We start from the raw sequence: 21,328 nt of genomic DNA, 5'->3' as shown, positions 1-21,328 counted from the left end.
GCAGGATCCCAACATCCACTTCTAGCCATGATGGGGTGACCTGGACCAGATCTCACATCCTGGGTTAAACAGCAGGAAAACCCAAACAGAAGCATGGAAAAACCATGGAAAACCAAGCAGAAGCAGGAAAAACCAAACTCTGCATGGCAGGAGTGCCGGACAGTGACCCCACAGGAGGGGCGCCCCCTTCAGCTCTTCCCCTGCAGCTGCAGCTGAGCACGGGGAGGGCGGTGGAGGTGGAGCCTGGCGACCAGGGCTCCAGGCAGGCTGGACTCTGTGGGGGAGATGCTGGAGAGGATAGGAGTGCATGAACCAGGAGCTCTAGGGAGCTGAGCACAGAACCCCCACCCCGCACTTAGACCATGTTGACCATCGCATGTGTGGGAGATGCCCCCAAGGTCAGGGGACCTGGAAGAGCATGGGTATCACTGTTTCCTCAGTTCACATGGGCTGTGAGTGAAGTCGCATCCTCAGCAGCCAGGTAGGAAGACCTCACAGTTCAGAGGGCATTGAGCAGGGTCCTCAAAGGCTATAGTCTCCTCCCCAGAAGTGAGCCTGCTCAGGACCCATAGACACAAAGCTTGAAGGAAGCCTGGAGAGAGTCGAACAACTCTTGAGTAAGTTAATGACATCCACTAATGAGGCCTGACAATATTTGAGGGACGACAACAAACTCACCCCCCAACATGCCATGTTCACAGTGTCCAGAAACCAGGCAGAAATTATTCGTCATGCAAACAGGTGGGAAAATGTAACCCAGAAGTTGAGAAAAATCAATTAGAAACAGATCCAGGTGGATCCACACTATCCAGATGGTAGAATTAGGATAGAAGGATGTTAAAAATGTCTGTTATAAATAAGGCCCATGTGTTCAATGACACAGAGAAACTATGCACAAGATGAGGAGAAAATGAATGGTGTAAAAAAAGACCCAAGTCTTCCAGAAAGGAAAGCCCCGCACTGGATGGGTTCACAGTGGGTCAGACGCTGCAGACACAAGATCAGTATTCTTGAAGACATAGCACCAGAAAGTTTCTAAAATGAAACACAGGAAAGAGGCAGAAAAAAAGCAACATCATCGGTGTAACCATAAAGAGGGATAATAAATAGGAAATTGAAAAGGATATGTGATGGAAAATATTTGAAAAAAATGGCTAAAATTTTGTGAATTTGGTGAAAACTGATTTTCAAGAAGATCAATAAATCCCAAGCAGAGGAAAACTATGCCACTCCAGTATTCTTGCCTGGAGAATCCGATGGACAGAGGAGCCTGGCAGGCTACTGTCCTTGGGGCCGCAAAGAGTTGGACATGACTGAAGCAACTTCAGTCAGTCAGTCAGTCAGTCTGTTCAGTCGCTCAGTCGAATCCGACTCTTTGCGACCCCATGAATCACAGCACACCAGGCCTCCCTGTCCATCACAAACTCCTGGAGTTTACTCAGACTCATGCCCATCACGTTGGTGATGCCATCCAGCCATCTCATCCTCTGTTGTCCCCTTCTCCTCCTGCCCCCAATCCCTCCCAGCATCAGGGTCTTTTCTAATGAGTCAACTCTTCACATGAGGCAGCCAAAGTATTGGAGTTTCAGCTTCAGCATCAGTCCTTCCAATGAACACCCAAGACTGATCTCCTTTAGGATGGACTGGTTGGATCTCCTTGCAGTCCAAGGGACTCTCAAGAGTCTTCTCCAATACCACAGTTCAAAAGCATCAATTTTTCGGTGCTCAGCTTTCTTCACAGTCCAACTTTCACATCCATACATGACCACTGGAAAAACCATAGCCTTGACCAGATGGACCTTTGCTGGCAAAGTAATGTCTCTGCTTTTTAATATGCTATCTAGGTTGGTCATAACTTTCCTTCCAAGGAGCAAGTGTCTTTTAATTTCATGCCTGCAGTCGCCATTTGCAGTGATTTTGGAGCCCCCAAAAATAAAGTCTGACACTGTTCCCACTGTCTCCCCATCTATTTCCCATGAAGTGACTTAGCATGAAACAAAATTCTGACACATGCTACGACATGAATGAACCTTGAGGACAGGGTGCTCCCTGACATAAATCAGACACAAAAGGACCAACACTTGAGTGATCCACTTATGTGAGGTCCCTAGAGGAGTCAAGTCCCAGGGACAGAAGGCAGGGAGGGGGAGGGGAGTGAGTGAGTGATGGGGCAGAGATTCAGTGTGGAAAGATGGACAAGGTCTGTGAATGGACGGTGATGACGGCAGCTCAACGGTATGAATGCTCTTAAGGCCACCAAGCTGGACATGGCAAAATGATTTAAATGGTGACTTTTACCTGTAGTTTAAAAGTTTAAAACAAACACACGAAAATAAGGACTAAACTTAGCCAGTAGGCCTGGTTTCGGCTTCCTTGATCACAAGTTAAGCCGTGCTAGAGGAGGGCTCGGCTGACCTAGAGATGAGCCCGTCTGCAGGGTTAGTGGGTTTGGAGGCAGGTGAGAGCTGCTGAGGTCAGCACGGTCATTGTCCTGGGAGCCGGAGCCTCATTGCCCAGAGGCCAGAGACCTGCAGGCTGCTCTGCTCCTCTTCCGGGGCAGGAGGTAGCCCACCTTCGGCTGCTCCTGCCAGCCCCCCAGGGAGGTTGAAATTGCTCTGCAGCCCTTCCTGGGGTGTGCCCTCTCTGTCTCTCTGGGTATGTTCATTTACAGGCCATCTGTCAGGCCTCCTTAGAAGGCAGAGGGCGGTAGCAGCTCTCGGAAAGGCCCCGCAAGGCTGTGTCCCTGGTGTTTGCCTCAGTTAGCGGCCTGTTCACTTCATCAGGAAATCAGGTTCATTCATAACCGTCCGCCTCCCCGACACGCAGACTTTTTTTATTTCAAGATAACGGCGTGTAGTTCCTTCACTGGGTATTTTTCCAGTCCTGCCTAACTACACCATGTTGTGTCTTTCACTTTCAGGCCTGGAAGTTAGAAACCTCTGAGGACGATTCTCGCACTGACCCTGCTGACCCTGGGCCCCGGTGAGTCCGGAGAGGGACGTGCCTGATGCTTTAGCCGCGTGTGTTCTGTTGTGTGTGCGTGTGTTCATTTCTGGCCCCTGGAGCAGTCCCAGCCGGGCAGGGACCCACCCCAGTCCTCTGGACCTGGCTCCGTTGGCAGACACAGAAGTTCCTCGCTTGGAGAGCCAGGCTCGCGGGCTCAGCCTCAGTGACACTGAAGGGATTGAGTGGGCACAGTTGGGCCTTAACGCATCGCTGGTTGACTTTCCTGAAGGGGTCCAGCAGGGCTGTGGGGGCACCTAGAGCCTTCTGATCCGTGAAGCACTTTGCTCTGTGCTCGGCAGCCGTGTGTCGTCAGCGCTGCTTTGTTTCTGGAGGAGAGTGGCCAAGGGCACCGGTCATCAGCCAGGCCTTTCCCAGAAGGACAGAGCTGGGGAGGTCAGAGATGGAAGTCCATTTGGTCTCCCTCTTTCTGTGTACGGGGCCTCAAGTTCAGTAGCCACTGAGGGCTGGGAACAGGAGCGGGAAGAGGAGCAGCCAGTCAGAGACTCTGTGCTCTTCAGCTACTGGACAATTCCCAGATCAGACTGATAGCCAAGCACTCAACAAGATTAACTCAATGTTTACAAAAAGAAACGACTTTCAGTTATCTGTATACAACTTAGCAGTTTTTAGAGACACGAAAGATATAGCAACCCACCCCACCCCACCCCAAAATAAGCTAGTAGTCATCAGTATTGAAAGTTAAAGCAAATTGTTTGTTTTTGACTTGAACCGGCACCTCTCAAAAGATACCTAAGTGTCTAATAATAATAAACATCTGAAAAGATGTGCGACTTAGTCATCAGAGAAATGGAAGTTACAGACCACAGTGTGCTGGCGTGATGAGTGGAGTGAGGAGTCAGGTGGACAAGGGTAGGAGCAGGGGGCTCATCAGTCACTCTTACCTCTGTTTTTCTGCAAGTCGGCTCCTAGCTGAGCACTTAACCCCTCATCATTCAATTCTCTTCCCATCTGTGAACAGCGAGTCTTACCTGTGTTTTCCTGAGGAGGACACAGGCTCACGATGATCCCTTTGCCCTGAGGGCAGGTGTGTGTGGTCCTGTCCCTGCTGCTCCTACCCCCATGCCCTGGTGGACTCTGGTGCTGGTCCTGCCATCCTGCCCCAGCCCTGCAGGAAACTGGGAGCACGCTCAGACCTTGGCTGTGTGGATTCTCGGGCCCTGGGGCCTGAGTGCTCCTGAGAAGCACCCCGCCTGCCACACGGCCCCAGGCACAATGATGGTCACTGGCTCTGCGCCCCACTCCCCCACCAATGAATGGTAAAACAAACAAAACATCTCTCCTACGTAGCTTACTGCAATTTTAGCTCATACAAGTTTTCCATTAGCTTTTCTTAGAAGTTTTATGGTGATTAGAAGGTTTTCCTTAGTCTTTCTTAGGTACTGATGCTGAAACAATGCTGTTCCCTGCCCGCTCCCATGGCCCACATGGACCTCAGAACCCAGTCCAGGACGGGGTTGGGGGGCTTGGGGTGCAGAGAAAGGGGCTACGAGGGCAGATAAGGTGGGAGGCCCCCCCACTCGGCCATGTTTGGGAACGGGTCCTCTTTGTTCTAAAGGTGACACGAGGGGACTCGCAAAGGGCTCAGACTTTGACCGGCCAAGTTGTGTCTGGAGGAGGCTGGTGTCCTGCAGGGCAAGCTTTTTCCCTTAAACACAATCTTATCCAGGTTCAGCCAAATTGATTAGGCCTTGTAATGGTTGCAAAGACAGAAGATTGGAGCTTTATAAGCCAGCAGGTAATTTTTTGTTAATATTTACATTTTAATTAAGCAAGTGAAATATGCTTGTGAAAATTAAACACAGAACCAAACCTAATAAGTAATCAAAATTTCATTCTTTCCTCCATCCCAAATCCCACACTTTTTTTTCTGGAGGGAACCGCCACTGTAAATGGTTTGTGGTTTATCCTTCCAGAACTTGTCAGAATACACATGAGAACATTCATGCAGTTTCTGAAAATGTTTATGTGTCGTGACGTCTGTCTGTGGAACTTGATTTTAACCTGCTTGGGGTCTTTTAGCACACACAGACCTACCTCGTTTAAAAAGACGTAGCTTCCTCTTTTATGTATGTACTAAAGAGCATGATTGGACATATGTATATGTACAAACATGTACACACAAGCTTTTTAAGAAGTCTGGCTGATAATTCCAGAGCACAGTACCTGGTACTGATTTCCAGTTTCTTAGAGTGTGCTTTCAAGACTTGAGATATGTGTGTCTTCTCAGAAAGTGTAACTGGCACGCTCATCCTTCTGTTCGGGGGCTGGGTGGAGAGGGTTGGGTGAGCGCAGTGGGGACAGTTGGCAGAGAGCAAGGCTCAGCCTCTCAGACACCGTGTCAGTGTGAGCGGCCCTGCCAGGCCCAGGCCGCCCACCTGCTGGGAGGTAGACTTTGCCCCCGGCCCGTGTAGAGCCTCTGGCTGGTGCTGGTTGTAGGGTGGGGGTGGGGGTGGGAGTAGGCTACACAAGAACAGTGGCCTAGGCCGGATTGCCTTTCTACCCAGGAGCGTCTGTTTTTTGGAACATTCCACACTGTGTTCCTCTCGTCGGGACACACGTAGGGTATGTGCACATGTGGTTACGTTCATCTTATCGCCTGGTCACCAGAGTTCAGTAACAGAGCCGTCTCCTTCAAGCATTTAAAGAGCAAGCACAGCAGAGGCACGAGCAGGCGGGGGCCTTGGTCTGACTCTGCTCGGCCACGAGGCCCCGTGTCCCCAAGGCGTCGTCTGCCTGACGGCCCCTTGTCTCCTGGTGAACAGGGCCGAGGCTGGAGAGTCTCTGGAGCCATCATGGAGCCCGAGCATCCTCGTGGCTCACTCTGCTCCAAGGGGTCTGGCTGCCCCAGGGACGGGCGTCCGGTCTGGAGCCGCCTTCCCAACTCGGTTCCGGCCTGCCTGAAGTGGTCTCCCGCTGGCTTGCACGTTAATTTACATTCAGAAGCATGTCCGTGGAAGCACAGGGACCCCAGGGCTGAGGCATGTGGATGCTAGAAAGAGGCTGGTCTGTGCGTGCCCATCACGTCGTCCATGTGTGGCCCCTTCTTGGCTTCAGCGCCCCTTTGCTGCCCTCCTGGCCCCCCAGCAAGATGGGCTTCTCTCGAGGGAACCACTGGCTGGGAGGGGACCCGGGAGGAGGGAGGCCCTGCCCAGCTGCCCACCTGCACCCTCACTATCACCGATAACTTGCCTTCAGAGCTCCTTGGATTTTGTAGACAATCATATCACCTATGGGTTATGATTGTCTAAAAAGAAGGAAAGCTGGTTTCCTTCTTTTTCACCCTGATTTCTGTTGTTTCTTTCCTTGTCTCATCACAGAGGCTGCAGTGAGCTCTCTGGGGATTAGGGGCCTCAAGGGTGGATGTCCCTGAACAGTCATGGATGGCGCTGAGTGTCATCAGCTGCTTTTCCTGAATCTCACGACATAATCATGTTTTCTTCTTTTTTAGTCTCTATCGACAATTATTAGATCAATTGAATTTCTATGGTAGATAGTTTCTGTGTCCTGCCTTAAACCAAATTTAGTCATGATGTTTTGTTTTCGTTAACTATGTGATGAAATCAGTTTGCTAAGATATATTTATTGCATATGTCCAGTTTGTGTTCACACATCTGATTGATCTGTTAAATAACAGGCCATGGATGGAGGAGCCTGGCAGGCTACAGTCCATGGGGTTGCAAAGAGTCTGACACAACTTAGCAACAACAGCAGCAAACCATCAAACCATCCTTGCATTCATGGAGCAGACCCCACTTGGTCCTGCCGTATTGTCTTTTTAATGTGCTGTTAGTGTCTGTTTGCTAATTTTTAAAGGAAGTTTTGTATTTATTTTCATAAGTAAAGACCAATGGTTCTCAAAGCTTTGGTCTCTTTACACTCTTAAAAAACTCTTGAGAACTGTATAAAGCTTTTGCTTTTGTGAGTTATAATTTTCATTGTTCTCAGCTGAGGGTGATCCTTCCTCTACACAGGGGTACATTTGGTGATGTCAGGAGAGGCTTTTGGTTGACACAGCTGATGTGTTGGGTGTTTCTACAGGTGTCCAGTGGGTAGAAGGCAGATGTCCTGTGATGCATAGAACAGCCCCACAGCAGCCCCACGACAGAGGTCCCAAATGTCAACATGCCACAGTGGCACAGAACATTTAAAAACTTTATTTAATGATTCACTTAAAACAGCAGCAATAAACCCATTACATGTTAACATAAAGAATAGTTTTTAATAAAAAACTATGTTTGAGCAAACTCCAGGAGATAGTGAAGGACAAAGAAGCCTGGTATGCTGCAGTCTGTGGGGTTGCAAAGAGTTGGACACTGAAAAACAACAATTTTCCAAAACTGAAAAAAAAATATGAGAGAGTTATTGTTTTATATATTCCTTATTGTTGGTGTTGTTCAGTCGCTAAGTTGTATCTGACTCTTTGTGACCTGGTGGACTGCAGCACGCTAGGCTCCTGTGTCCTTTACTATCTCCTGTCCAATGGACTATCTCATGTTCATTGAGTTGGTGATGCCATCCAGCCATCTTATCCTCTGTTGGCCCTTTCTCCTCCTGCCCTCAATCTTTCCCAGCATCAGGGTCTTTTCCAGCGAGTTAACTCTTTGCATCAGGTGGCCAAAGTATTGGAGCTTCTGCATCAATCCTTCTAATGAGTATTCAGGGTTGATTTCCTTTAGGATTGACTGGTTTGATCTCCTTGCAGTACAGGGAACTCTCAAGAGTTTTCTCCAGCACCATAATTTGAATGCATCAATTCTTCAGCACTCAGCCTTCTTTATGATCCAACTCTCACATCCATACATGACTACTGGAAAACCATAACTTTGACTATATGGACTTTTGTTGGCAAAGCAATGTCTCTGCTTTCTAATATGCTGTCTAGGTTTGTCATAGCTTTCCTTACAAGGAGCAAATTTCATGGCTGCAGTGACTGTTCACAGTGATTTTGGAGCCCAAGAAAATAAAATCTTGTCACTGCTTCCACTTTTTGCCCTTCTCTTTGCCATGAAGTGACATGACTGGATGCCATGATCTTTGTTTTTTGAATGTTACATTTAAAGCCAGTTTTTTTTCACTCTCCTCTTTCACTTTCATCAAGAGCCTCTTTAGTCCCTCTTCACTTTCTGCCATTAGAGTGGTATTATCTACATATCTTAAGTTGTTGCTATGTCCCACAGCAATCTTGATTCCAGCTTGGGCAGTCCAAGTTGGAAGCATGAGACAAGTGCTCAGGTCTGGTGCACTGGGATGACCCAGAGGGACGGGATGGGGAGGGAGGTGGGAGGGGGGTTCAGGATGGGGAACATGTGTAAATCCATGGCTGATTCATGTGAATGTATGGCAAAAACCACTACAATATTGTAAAGTAATTAGCCTCCAACTAATAAAAATAAATGAAAAAAAATAAATAAAAAAACAGTAATTAAAAAAAAATAAGTTAGATAAGCAGGGTGACAACATACAGCCTTGACATACTCCTTTCCCAATTTTGAACCAGTCCATTGTAACATGTCTGGTTCTAAGTGTTGCTTCTTGACCTGCATACAGGTTTCTCAGGAGACAAGTAAAGGGAAGTTGCTCAGTTGTGTATGACTTTTCGTGACCCCATGGACTGTAGCCTGCCAGTCTCCTCCCATGGAATTTTCCAGGCAAGAATACTGGAGTGGGTTGTCATTTCCTTCTCCAGGGGATCTTCCGGACACAGGGATTGAACCCAAGTCACCTGCATTGCAGGCAGACTCTTTACAGTCTGAGCCACGAGGGAAGCCCCTTTCCTTTAAAATTTTTCTACAGTTTGTTATGATCCACACAGTCAGAGACTGTAGCACAATCAATGAAGCAGAAGTAGATGTTTTTCTGGAATTCTCTTGCTTTTTTGATGATCCAACAAATGTTGGCAATTTGATCTCTGGTTCCTCTGCCTTTTCTAAATCCAGCTTGAACATCTGGAAGTTCTTGTTTCTCATGCTATTGAAGCCTGGCATGGAGAATTTTGAGTATTACTTTGCTAGCATGTGAAATGAGCACAATTATATGGTAATTTGAACATTCTTTGGCATTGCCCTTCTTTAAGACTGGAATGAAAACTGACCTTTTCCAGTCCTGTAGCCACTGCTGAGTTTTCCAAATTTGCTGGCATATTGAGTGCAACACTTTCACAGCACCATCTTTTAGGATTTGAAATAGCTTAGCCAGAATTCCATCACCTCCACTAGCTTTGTTCGTAGTGTTGCTTCCTAAGGCCCACTTGACTTCGCACTTCAGGATGTCTGGCTCTAGGTGCATGATCACACCATTGTGGTTATTTGGGTCATTAAGACCTTTTTTGTATAGTTCTTCTGTGTATTTTTTGCCACCTCTTCTTAACCTCTTCTGCTTCTGTTAGGTCCTTACCATTCCTGTCCTTTAGTAGGCCTGTCCTTGCATGAAATGTTCCCTTGTTACCTCCAGTTTTCTTGAAGAGATCTCTAGTCTTTCCCAGTTCTATTGTTTTCTTCTTTTCGGCATTGTTCATTGAAGAAGGCCTTTTTATCTCTCCTTGCTATTCTCTGGAACTCTACGTTCAGTTGGGTATACCTTTCTCTTTCGCCTTTTGCTTCTCTTCTTTCCTCAGCTATTTGTAAATTTATATTCCTACAATGTAATAAATCTCTCAAACATATGACCCAATAGGAGACCCCTGAAGCATCTGCAGATGTTGAAGGACAGGGAGACCTGACGTGCTGCTCTCCATGGAGTCGCAGAGAGTCGGACAGGACTGAGCAACTGGACTACCTGCCTCTGCGTTCAGTTTGCTTTCCTGGGCAGCTTGGTGGAGCTAGTGATGAAAACTCCGCTTTACCAAGGATGTGCTTGGAAAACAGATGAGTCTGATCCCACGACAGGGTCTTAGGGTCCCCTGGGCTTCCCAGATCACTCCTGAGAACCGTTGGTTTAGACAGATTCCCTTTTTTCTGTGTTCATTCTCACATTGTGAATTCAGGGTCACACTTCCTTCATAAAAAGGCACTTGGAAATTTCCTTCCTTCTCTCTGTTCTGGAGAAGGTTAAATTATGTTAAGACAATCTGATCTTATAGGGTTGGTAGAATTCTCTTGTGAGTCATCTGGGTTTGGTATCTTTCATTAATTTTTAATTCTATAAAATTAGATCTGCTCAGACTTTCTATCTTTTCTGTGGTCACTGTTTTTAGGAAAAAAAATTTTTGTCTTAGAAAATTCTCTATTTCACCCAAGTTTTCAAGTTTATTTGCATAGAGATGTACAGTTATTTCCATGATTTTTAAAAAAACTTTGTTTTCTTTTGACGGTTATTCTCTCATACTTTTTGTATTTTTATTCTGCCTTTCCTTAGTTTATTTTTCTTGCTATAGGGAACTTACCATCTAGATGGTGGCTCAGAGGTTAAAGTGTCTGCCCGCCACGTGGGAGACCTGGATTCGATCCCTGGGTCGAGAAGATCCCCTGCAGAAGGAAATGGCAACCCACTCCAGTATTCTTGCCTGGAGAATCACATGGGCGGAGGAGCCTGGTGGACTACAGCCCATGGGGTCACAAAGAGTCGGATAGGACTGAGCGACTTCACTTTCACTTTTCACTTTCATAGGGAACTTACCTGTTTTATTGATTTTTTTCCAAAACCAGCTTTTAAGCTTTAGTCATTAAATAGAGTACTTTTTTCCTAACTCATTTTTGCTTTTACTTTTATTAATTCCTTCAGTTACTTTTAAATTTCCTTCTAACTTTCTGAGTTGGAGGCTTAACTGTCTTATTTTCATGTTCTCATTTCTAAAGATTTGAAGTTTTTGATGTGATAAATTTTCCTCTAAGCACTGCTTTTGTTTTCATTGTGTGTTTTCTAGGAATTTTGCAGTTTGGGTCTCTACTTTCCCTGGAGAGTAACATGTCAGGGGAGGACACTGACATTTTGGGGCAAGGGAGCAGGCCTTTTCTGTTTCCTGATTTTTTAATTCATTTCTAGGCAATATTGTTTGCATCTTACTTCCTGTTTAGGATTTGTTGAAAATTTGTTTGTTGCTTAATTCATGGGCACTATTTCTGAATGCTTCTGTGAGCAGCTGAGAGAAAGTGCGTCCTGTCTTATCCAGTACAGGCCTGGCTGCTTGTCCTCCAGCTGCACTTCAACAGGTGGCATCATCTGAGGTCTCTCTTAGTTCTGGACCACTGTTCTTTCCTGGATTCAGAGCAACGTACTGACATATCCTATTACTAGGAGATGCTTTGATTCATTTCTGTGGTATCCCTGTGATTTCCGCTTCCTGAAACGTGAAGCTGCCTTGTTTGGTCTATAGATCTAAACTTACATCTTCCTTGAGAATTTTAGTTTCTAGCATTATAAGTAGTCCTGCATTGTGTCATTTAATTTCACTTGCCTGACACTTTCTTCTCTGATGAGATCAGGCGCGTTCAGGGTGGTATGGCCGTAGACACACTTTCTTCTCTGATAGCAAGATTTTGCACCCTATTTTTTTTGAGCATTCCTCATGTATATTTGTTCATTGTTTTTAATCCTGCTGAACTGTTTTGGTTGAGCTATTCTCTTATACCTAGCAGAGCTGAATTTTTGAAAATTTTTATTTCATTTTTAATTGGAGAATAATTTCAATATTGTGTTAGTTTCTGCCATACATCAACATGAGTCAGCCATAGGTATACGTATGTCTCCTCCCTCTTGAGCCCCCCTCCCCATCGCACTCCTCTAAATTGTCACAGAGCGCCAGATTTGGGTCCCCTGCTCCATACAGCAAATTTCCACTGGCTACCTATTTTACATATGGTAATGTGTATGATTCAGTGCTACTCACAAGCCAGTATGAAAATGCTTCCCTTTGTGTAACTGATCTTCATCCATTTGTACTGACCTGATCCATGTGTTTGGATTAATGCTGTCAGTACTCTGTGTATTTGGGGTGTGAATGCAGATAGAATGGTACCCATACACAGACACACTCACCTGTTCTCTTTGTGGTGTCTGTTCTTGGCCTTTCTAGTATCTTGTTTTGTGTTTGGTGATGCTGACCCAACTGTCAGGACAGTGTGCTTGGCCTTAGTGGTTACCTCATATGAGTAGATTTATGTCAGATCCCGAGTCCCCTCCTTTCAGATAATGTCTATTGTTTTACTCCTAAGAGTGACAGTAAGATGCCCTGTGGCCTCCCTCCCCGTGCCGTTCCCTTCCCTGGCACCTGCTCCCAACACCCCTGCACACCGGGCCCCCCCTCGGTGTACCTGCTGCTCGTGGAGTGACGGGGTCCCCCTGCTTCCACCAGCCCTCCTCCACAGCCTCCCCTGCCCTGCCCGGCTGTTGAGCGCACAGCATGTCTTGTCGGGTCAGCCCCCGGTGCTTGGACTCCTCCATCCCCTGCAGCACATCAGAGCTCCTCACTGGGCCTCCTGGTGGCCCGGGAGTGTCCTCCAGTCCTGTCGCAGGCACAGGTCTGGGCACAGAGCCACCTGTCGCCACGGGCCAACCCTCCTCTCGGCTCCAGGACCTCTCGGCTCCAAGCCTGTGTGTCGCTCTTACTCCGTCAGGCCAGCCTTCTTCCTGTGGGTGTTTGTGTGTCTCTCCTTTGCCTTCAGCTTCTGTCTTTCTGTGGTACTGTGTCTTAGCTTTGCTCATCTCCTGTGGTCTAGCACGCGACTGGACTTGTAGACGGCCGTGGATGCTTGTCGCGATCACTGACGAGCTTGGACCTCCTGCTCGTAATCATCTCGTTACCATCCTTCTTTGCTTTCCCGTCTGCTCTTGAATTTTGTGTGTTGAACCTGTTCACTCCCTCCTCCCTGTGGTACCCACCCTTCTGACTCTGGGATGCCTGAGACGGAGACAAAGTGTATTCACGCCTCAAATAATGTGAGAACTTGAGGACCAGGATTTGGGCACGCGGTGTTTTCACACCCTGCTCTCTGGGCACATGTGGTACTATGCCGGGTGTTTGCCCCTGTGCTCTCTGAGAGTCCCTGCTGTGACCAGACAGGCTCTGGGCATCATCTGCAAATGAGGGACAGGGAGCCCCGAGGATGACACTGATGTGGGCAGCAGGACATGTGGGCCCCAGCTGTGTCGCTCCCCACCTGCTCCTCACTCCCTACCCCTGCCCTCCCAGGACCGTCAGCTGGCCTTTTTATCCCCTTCCTTCTCTGCCACAGATGCTGACAGTTCATATCGCAGCAGCCCAGCGGGTGCTTAAGTCCATGCTGGTCACCAGCCTCAGCCACCACACTCCTGCCTCCCGCACCCCCGAGCACAGGGCCCTTCTTGGGGCAGCTCCTGCACTGGCTTGTGTGCGTGTGTGTGTGCACGTGTGTGCGCACGTGTGCATGTGTGTCCGTGTGTGTGTCTTCCTCTGTGAGGGTGGGGCTCAGGGATGCTGGGGACACCAGGAACTTGGCTTTATTGGGGCAGAGAAGGACCTTGGAGCAGCTCCACTATTTGGCACCTTGACAGCTTGTTTTCAGTTGTTGGTTGTGCTTCTGTTTATCAGTAACCAGCCCCAGGCAATTGGTTCTCCGAGTGAGTCTCCAGGGATCTTGCCTGTCGTTTCCTGGCCTCTGGAGCCTCAGGATGGGCCAGTGGGTGTCAGGGGAGGTGAGCATGTCCCACAGCCACAGTGCTGGGTGGATGTGGTGGGGAACGTCCCAGGAGCACGGGGTGGGGTGGGGGACATCTTGGGAGGTCAGCAGAAGGTGCAGGTGTGAGGATACCTCTGTGTCTTGATGCCGCTCTCGTGAAGGTTTAACGAACCCTTGCTGGGTTGTTATGAGAAAGTAGGTTTCTTTGTTTGGGGTGAAACGAGAATCCTTCCCCTAGGATCTGGGTGTGAGAAGCTGAAGCCTGAGGAAGGAGGGAGCATTGGTGGCCAGTGAGCTGGGGGCCAGGGAGGACCATTTGCATGTTTTCTCTCTGCCGTAGGTACTTCGTGTCATACGCACTAGAAAAATGCTGTAACCAGCGGCACGTGTTGTCTGTCTTAGAGGTCAGGTTGCTTGTAAAGAACCTGCCTCTCAGTGGTTGCGGAACAGGCCCTGGTCTGGGCTCCCGTGGCTGCTGGGAGGGGCTGCTGCTCTGTGGCTACGGGCCCTCAGTGTCCACTGGGGTTTGTCAGCTTGAAGGGGACCTGGCCACCATGACCGTGGACCTGCCCAGGCCCCCTAGGACAGACCGCCACAGTCGGAGGTCAGTCACCCAGTGGGGAGGGTGAAGCACCGAGCCTGGGAACAGGTCCAGCTGAGATCTTATTCAACAATCGCTAACTCAGTGAAGCACCAGCCACGTCCCATGTGCTGCTCGGGGTCAGGGGTGGGAGAGCGGCCCGCAGACCTCAGTGTTTGGTGAGGACAGAGGCTCCTGGGCGGTCAGGGGCTCCTGGGGGAGGTGACACAGAGAAACATGAATCGTGCTAAAGACCCATGTCCAGACCCTCTGTCCTTTGTCAATTTCTAGGGGCCCCTCCCGGCTTCCAGGGCTGCATTCCAGTGGGCAGGGGTGGGATGGGGGCTGAGGCAACAGTAATAAACAGATGAACACCAAAATGCCAGGTGACAGTTGCTGACAGGAGCCTGACTGGGGTGTGGCAGGGTGGCAGGTGGGGTGGATGCTGCGGGAGAACAGGCAGCCCCTCCCAGGGGGGCAGCAGGGGCCGGTGGGCCCCAGCAGGAGTGGGCTGGAGGAGGGTCAGATGGACGGAGGGACAGCTGGGTAGACACAATGCAGCCAGTGGGGAGCGGGGGGTGTATGGATGGCAGGCCCAGCAGCCAGGGGGCAGGGGGATTATATTTTTTCTCTGAACTTTTCTCGGTTCAGCGGGGCCCCCAGCAGATGCCCGGCATGGTCACGGCCTTCACTGGACAGGGAGGCCCCAGCTGACTCAGGCTGGTGGGGGACTCAAGTGAAGGTCGGGAGAGGGGTGGGCTGGGTGGCAGCATTGGGTGGAGAGCAGCTTGGCTTGCAGGGGGGTGAGTGTGTGCATGTGTGGGTGTGGGTGTGGTTCGCACATGTGTGGAATGTATTTGTGAGCATGCGTGTGGTACACATGAGTGTGTGGGGGTGCCTCAGCCCCCACCCCCAGCCAAGTGCCGCGGGAGATGTGGGGAGGGCACTGTGCTGATCCTGCCTTGTGCTCCAAGCTGGAATGTGTGGGAACATGCCTGGTGCCAGGAGGGTGGCCCAGGGTGGTTGTGTTTCACCAGGTTGGGTTTGGCCTGGCAGGAGGAGCCTATGCGGGAGTGAGGGGCTAGGGGCCTCTTCTCTCAACCCTGTCTTCAGACACCACCTGTGACCCTGCTGGGAGGGTCACAGGCTCTGGGGTCAGGGACTCAGGGGTACCTGCACCAGCCATCCTTCTGCAGATGAGGAGCTGGAGGCTGGGTGTGCGTGTCTGTGTGTGCATGTGTGTCTGCATGTGCACATGTGTCTGTGTGTGCGGTAGCCTGTCCGAGGCTGACAGTTCGTCTCCCTGGAGCTGCCCTTTTGGATTTGGGGTCTGTCTCAGACCCTGCACTCTTACCTGGCAATGTGGGTACAGGGGTGTCTAAGACATTGTTTTCTTGCATTTGACTTTTTGGAATAAAAAAATCTATGCAAGTGGTAGAAGTTGTAAAGTGTTGCCCAGAGACTGTAGCTGGGGGCTCCTGTCCTTGGGAGTGGGATTGCAGGGTGAAGGGTGGCCCTGGGGCTCCAGTGATGGGATGGGGTGGCAGTTTCTTGGGTGACCAGCCTCCAACTGTGCATGGATCCCAGGCCTGGTCGGCATGATTGGGACCAGGGTGCCATGCGCCCAGCTGGGCCCTGGTGGGTGAGCTCGTCTGCTCCGACCACAAGCCTCTGCTCTCCTCCCAACACTGTGGGGACATCAGGACCCATGATGCAACTGTCCCCGAGAGGACAAGCTGTCATTGGGCATTTATGCTGTGAAAGGACAAGTGAGGCCAAGAGAACACGGGTGTGTGTGCTCGGAAGGGTAGGGTTGAGAACCCGGTGCATGCTGGGCATGGCCTCCACAGCTCCCTGTTCCAGTGTAAACAGGATTGAAATGGTAGTACAGAAGCCAGAGCCACATTTATGAACCTGGAGAGTTGTAAACCGCTCAGGTTAATTTGTAACAGTTTCAAGGTCTACCCTTTAATCACCTTTGCCCCAGACTTCCACATCTGCTGGGAGCAGGTTCAGCCCCTGTGCAGGTGCTCTAAGAAATCAGCACAGGTCAGTGTTTCTCCTGTTAACAGTAAGACAGTCCATGGCAGGGGTGGTAGCTCCATGGAGCCACAGGGACGCAGAACTCTGACTCCTCAGTCCACAGCTTCTGTCCTCCCAATTGTGACCTGCTGGTCTCAAGAAGGCTGCTCCCCTCCTTGCCATTTCATCTTCATTCCAGGTAGGAAGGAAGAGTGCATATCTGGGCTGTTTCCTTTTAAAGGGCCCTCCCCAAGTTCCCCTCAGTGGCCTCCACCTCCCTCTTCCTGCCTAGACACGGGGTTCCCAATGGCCCCCTCTCCTTCCTGGCTGGGCCTGAGCCCGTGGACAGGATGTCTGTCCAGTTGGTACAGAAGCAGCTCCTTCTGCCACTTGGCAGAGTAGTCATTTTCCAGGAACTGTGTGTGTCCTTGACCCTTGGCCTGAATTTGGATTCTTTGTCCTCGCTCCGCACTGCTCTCTGCGTGGGTGGCTCTTCACCATGGACTTGTACTTCTTTCAGTGTGGGGGCTGGTCAAGTCCCAGCTTCCAGTCTCTGAAAATAAGAAAAAGAAGGCGGCAGCCACAGTCTCTGGCTCCTCACCGCATTTGGGGCCAGGCCAGCAGCCGTGGGCAACAGCACACTCTCCCCTGGGCCCTGCAGCAGCCCTCCAGGCCACCCTCCTGGCTGCTTCTGCCTCCCTGGCTCGCAGAGAGTCTGAGTCATGGGTGAAAAGCCCCTATCTCCGGGCACAGGCAGGAGGCAGGATCCTTTTTCCCATCCTCCTAGGAGCTCCTGCCTCGCCAACGGGGCGGGGCTGAGGGCAGGATAAAAGCCATCTTGCGGGACTCCAGGGCCTTTGGGGCTTGTCCTGCAGGCTGGCACCCAGACCCCAGGTAAGGATGGCTGGGAGCTGCTCCCCACAGGGCCTCCCTCCTTCCCTCTGGAAGAGGCTCCAAGTCCTCCTGGGGAGAGGGGACAGGAGGTCAGGGCCAGGCATCTCAGGTCTCCGAGTCTGCACCCTCTGTGGGCTCACCTCTCTCTGAGCTCTGGCTGCAGGAGAGGGGGCTGGGTTAGTGGTCTATCCAGGGGCCCTCCCCGCCTCTGCTGGCCTCCAATTTTGAGAACTTGCTCCTCTTTGACGTGAGGAAATTTTTCGTGGTTTGTCTGTCCTCATCCTGAGCTTCAAAAGACGGGCAAGGACCAGGGACCCAGAGGCCTTGTGATCACGCATCCTGTGCCTGCCTCCAGCGCACCACACTTGACCCTGCTTGCATCAGGCTGTCACGACTGAGTGATTCCTGGTCTGTAGCGTCTCCCAGTCAGGGTAATCAGAAGCTTTCATCTGCCGCAAACATTACACGAGTAACCGAACGGCAGAGCTGACGGGCCAACGTGCGATGCCTCAGACCTTGAAAACTAAGCAGCCATGAGAGCTAAAAACACACAGACTTCAAAGACTTGGATGAAGGGATAATACAGAACATCTCATTATTGCCTTCTTAATATTGATTGCCTGTTAAAATGATGACATTTTGACTGTATTGGGTTAAATAAAATACATCACTAAAGTGAATTTTACCTTTCACTTTTTAAATGCAGTTTAAGATCCCCCCAGGCTCATAGTATCATCCTGGGCCAGCCCGCTGGGGTGCCGCCTCCCTGATTTGCCCGGGACGGACTCCAAGTCTGCAGGCAAGGGAGGCGGGGTGTTGGAGTTGGGGGGCGGTGATTGGCTGTCACTTCTGCCTTTGCTTTCTCCACAGTTATTTCTTGGGGATTATGTTAGCTTAACATGCAAGGGCTGGAGGAAGCGGTTCTGAAGGGTGAGGTGTGTTCATGCCCGTGGCAGAATCAGGGGTGTGAAGCAGGCAGATGCCAGAGGGTGGGTCCCTGCCCAGGGGCTCTGGTGGGTCCCTGCCCAGGGGCTCTGGTGTGGAGAGGATAAACCTGGGCCAGTAAGTACTTAGGTGTGGTGGGTTTTGTGCTACAAAAGAAGCACAGAGACAGTTGAGAGAAGCATTCTGTGTGGTCTCGCTGGTGGCTGAGTTTCCCTGGAGCTGAAGTTGGTCGGGTGGGCCGGGTAGAGGTGAGTGTTGGGCGGGGCATCTTGTCATCCACTCACGTGAACTCCCCTGGCCTCAGCGCCCATGACTTCCTGATCTGATTGTTTCAAGGAGTGGTGAGCTCTTCCAGGTACCCAGCCTCTCTAGGTGCCAGCCGTGGGGAAGGCCAAGGCCTGGGCTGTGGAGCTGCCCTGGAGGCCTACACTCCTGGACACACAAACAGCATGAGTCCCGTGGAGGTCAGGGTCACTTGAGAAGTCTGACACCAAGCATGTGAAGTGTGCATTTGGAGTCAGATCTTTCTCCTTGACAGAGCTGGTTCTGTGAGCCAGCTTGCAAAGTCTAGAAAACATGCACTGTGTCTGGGTGCTCAGGGCAGGATGAGACTGTAGCTCCCATCGTGACGAGACAAGACACTGAAGCGAGAACAGTTGCTCATTAGGGGCTTACGAATGGCAGCCTGTTTTCCCGTCTGGTGCGGAACCAGGGGAGGTCAAAGTGACAGCGTGTCACTGATCTGTTGAATGTGACTTAGGTGTCCTACAAAGCCGGACTTCCTGATTCTAAGCCCCAGGCCTGCCCACCAGCCGTGGGCGACTGCAGCCCCCTACTGTAGGGCAGGGTCACCCCGGGACACTCAGGCTGGGCGGGCCTGAGGACAGGCAGTCTGCACGTCAGGGTGGGAAGGAGAGGCTGACACCAGACCACTCGTGCTCAGAGGACAGTGGGGTGGGAGTGGCCGGAGGGCCTGGCAGTTTCTCCTAGTGGTCAGAAAATGCAAGTTCAACCACACAGGTCCCCAGAGCCTGACCATTAGATCAGCAGACCCCAGGGTGGCCCCACAGTTAGGGGCGCCTAGGTGGGAACCGGAGGGCTCCTACTTGATAGCATGTGTGTGCCCATCAGAGAAGACATCTTTTGATCACAGATGGGCAGGAAGGTCCCCGAGAGAAGGCTCCTAGTAGTCTGGTGTCCTAGGAAGCAGGCAGGGACAAGCCTGCTCATCGGTGTCCCTCTACCCATTGTGGCCCTAGGTGGCGGCGGGGACAGCCTGGAGGCTAACACATGGTGGGGTGCAGGAGGCGGGGTCACGCCCTTGGAACTGTGGAAGCCTGTCCTTTCCCAGGAGGAGCCGGGCCGGTCTGGCTGTGACTCTAATGGGTGGCAGGATATTCACACGCCCCCGGTGAAGGATGAGGCTCCACTGTTGCCACACTCGGTCGGCTGGTGAGAGTCAGGCCGGCAGGGGGGATGCAGGACCAGCTCGCCGTCACACCGTCACCCGCAGGGCTCTGGGACGAGGGCAGTAAACCGAGCCTGGGACAGTCTGCAGGGCTTAAACAGGAGCGGATTCAGGCCAGAGACAGGCAGGCGCCCCAGCAGTGGGATGCCTCAGGCTCTCCATCCTCCAGGGGTGGGAAGAGAGCTGAGAGTCACAGGAGTGCACGGACATCCTGGGCACATTGGCACCTGAGCGAACGCGGGCCGGGCTCTGTGGCCAGTGTGACCACAGCCCGTGGGATCACCCAGTCCCACCGAGGGCCCACATCTCGCAGAGACCAGGTTGTGAGCGCGCAGAAGTTTATTCGAAGGCAGTTTCTCTTGTCCCGTTAGACACCCCCTCGGAAGGCACGTGTCAATTGATTAAAGGACTGTCTGTCCACAACTGGTCTGAGAGGGGACTGCTGCGGCTTTTTTGAGGACTAAGATAGCAGTACCTTTTAAAATATAAACTCTGTTTATGCTTTGACCAGCCTTTTTTTCTGGGAACTCTATCTAACCGAAATATTCAACAAGGGCTCCAGGATCCTTGTAAGGAGGCTCAATGTAGCATTGCTTGTCAAGGAGAAATGTCGGAGGTGACCCAAGTGTCCTTCCTCAGTAGGAGAAGGGTGGCGTGGTTACTGCATCCGTATGATGAAATACCCTGCAGCTGACTTCACCAGGCTGAACACAGTGACGCTGACGCCAGCAGTACTGGGCCCTGGGCTCCCCACCCCCACCTCACCCCCGCCACCTCCCTAGTCGAAGTGCTTTGCACGAGTCACTCGTTTTGCCCTCGAAACCTGGTGACGTAGGAACTGCCATCCGCACTGTATAGATGAGGACACGGAGGCCCAGGGAGGCACATGCACTCCTCAGGGGCACGCAGTGTAGTGGTGACAAGACCAGGTTTGAGCCCAGGTGGTGCTGTCCACGGTCTCCACTGCTTTTGAAGAAGAGGAGAGGTTTGTACCGGCCCGAGAGTCTCCTGCCACCTGAGTGGCTCAGGCCACTCAGGCTGCTGTCACAGACTCCCCTAGCCTGGGGGTGGACACAAGCAGGCCTTCATTTCTCACAGTTCCAGAGGCTGGAAGTTCAAGATCAAGGTGCCAGCAGGTTCGGTGTCTGGTGAGAACCCACTTCCTGGTTCCCGCCCCTCTGGGTTTCCAGCCCCTGGTGCTGCCCGGGGAGGTGGGAGGTCCAGGTCCAGCCTGGCGCCCTCCTCCTCTTCATCTGAGACGCTGCCCTGCCCCAGGGCAGGCACCCTGCCACGAGGAGCAGTGCGCCTGTGCAATGCTGTCGCATGCTTGCTCTGTTCTCTCAGCACGCCCAGGGGTGAGCAAGCCTGCCCAGCTGCTGCCCTGTCTCTCCTTGTCATTTGAATGGATGCAAACTATTCGGTCACTTGGGCAGGTCCTTGGTGTAGACACCTGGCTTGTTCCTGTGCTCCGACATCTGTAAGTATCACAGGAAGAGCCTTGAGGCTCATGGTGTCATGGCTTTCACAGCCTCCCATGTCTGTTTTCTTGCATCAGGAGACCATGAAGACCAGAGTGAGGGTCGTGTGCAAGCCAGCCTGGGGATGGCTGCGGTGTATATGTGGCAGTCACTGAGCTGAAGGTTAGAAATGTTAACAGCAGGTTTTAGTTGAAATGGTTAGGAACAAAGCAAGCTGATTCATATGAGTTTTTAAAAATCACGATAATTGTTCAAAAAGATTTCATGATTGAAACTGTATTTTGTTTCAAAATTGCCTTCATCCTAGGAGTTTTCTTTCTGG

At 51.1% G+C, this 21,328-nt stretch overlaps 1 protein-coding gene across 3 annotated transcripts in view; it reads left to right on the top strand.

Annotated features, from left to right (window-relative positions):
- The window catches only part of AGPAT3 (1-acylglycerol-3-phosphate O-acyltransferase 3), an 87,156-nt gene that overhangs the window by 20,140 nt on the left and 45,688 nt on the right, over window positions 1–21,328 (top strand). For 2 of the 3 annotated variants that reach the window (XM_043873931.1, XM_043873933.1), the window contains exon 2: window positions 2,921–2,982. The gene's annotated coding sequence lies outside the window, so the exon portion shown is untranslated. Of the gene's footprint in view, window positions 1–2,920; window positions 2,983–17,093; window positions 17,116–21,328 lie in introns of those variants that run through there. The other variant, XM_043873935.1, reaches the window with a different exon arrangement.

Source organism: Cervus elaphus, chromosome 19, assembly GCF_910594005.1.
Source record: "Cervus elaphus chromosome 19, mCerEla1.1, whole genome shotgun sequence".
Classification (NCBI taxonomy): Eukaryota; Metazoa; Chordata; class Mammalia; order Artiodactyla; family Cervidae; genus Cervus; species Cervus elaphus.
The sequence above is the reverse complement of the archived record's forward strand: the minus strand, read 5'-3'. Positions and strand labels throughout refer to the sequence as shown.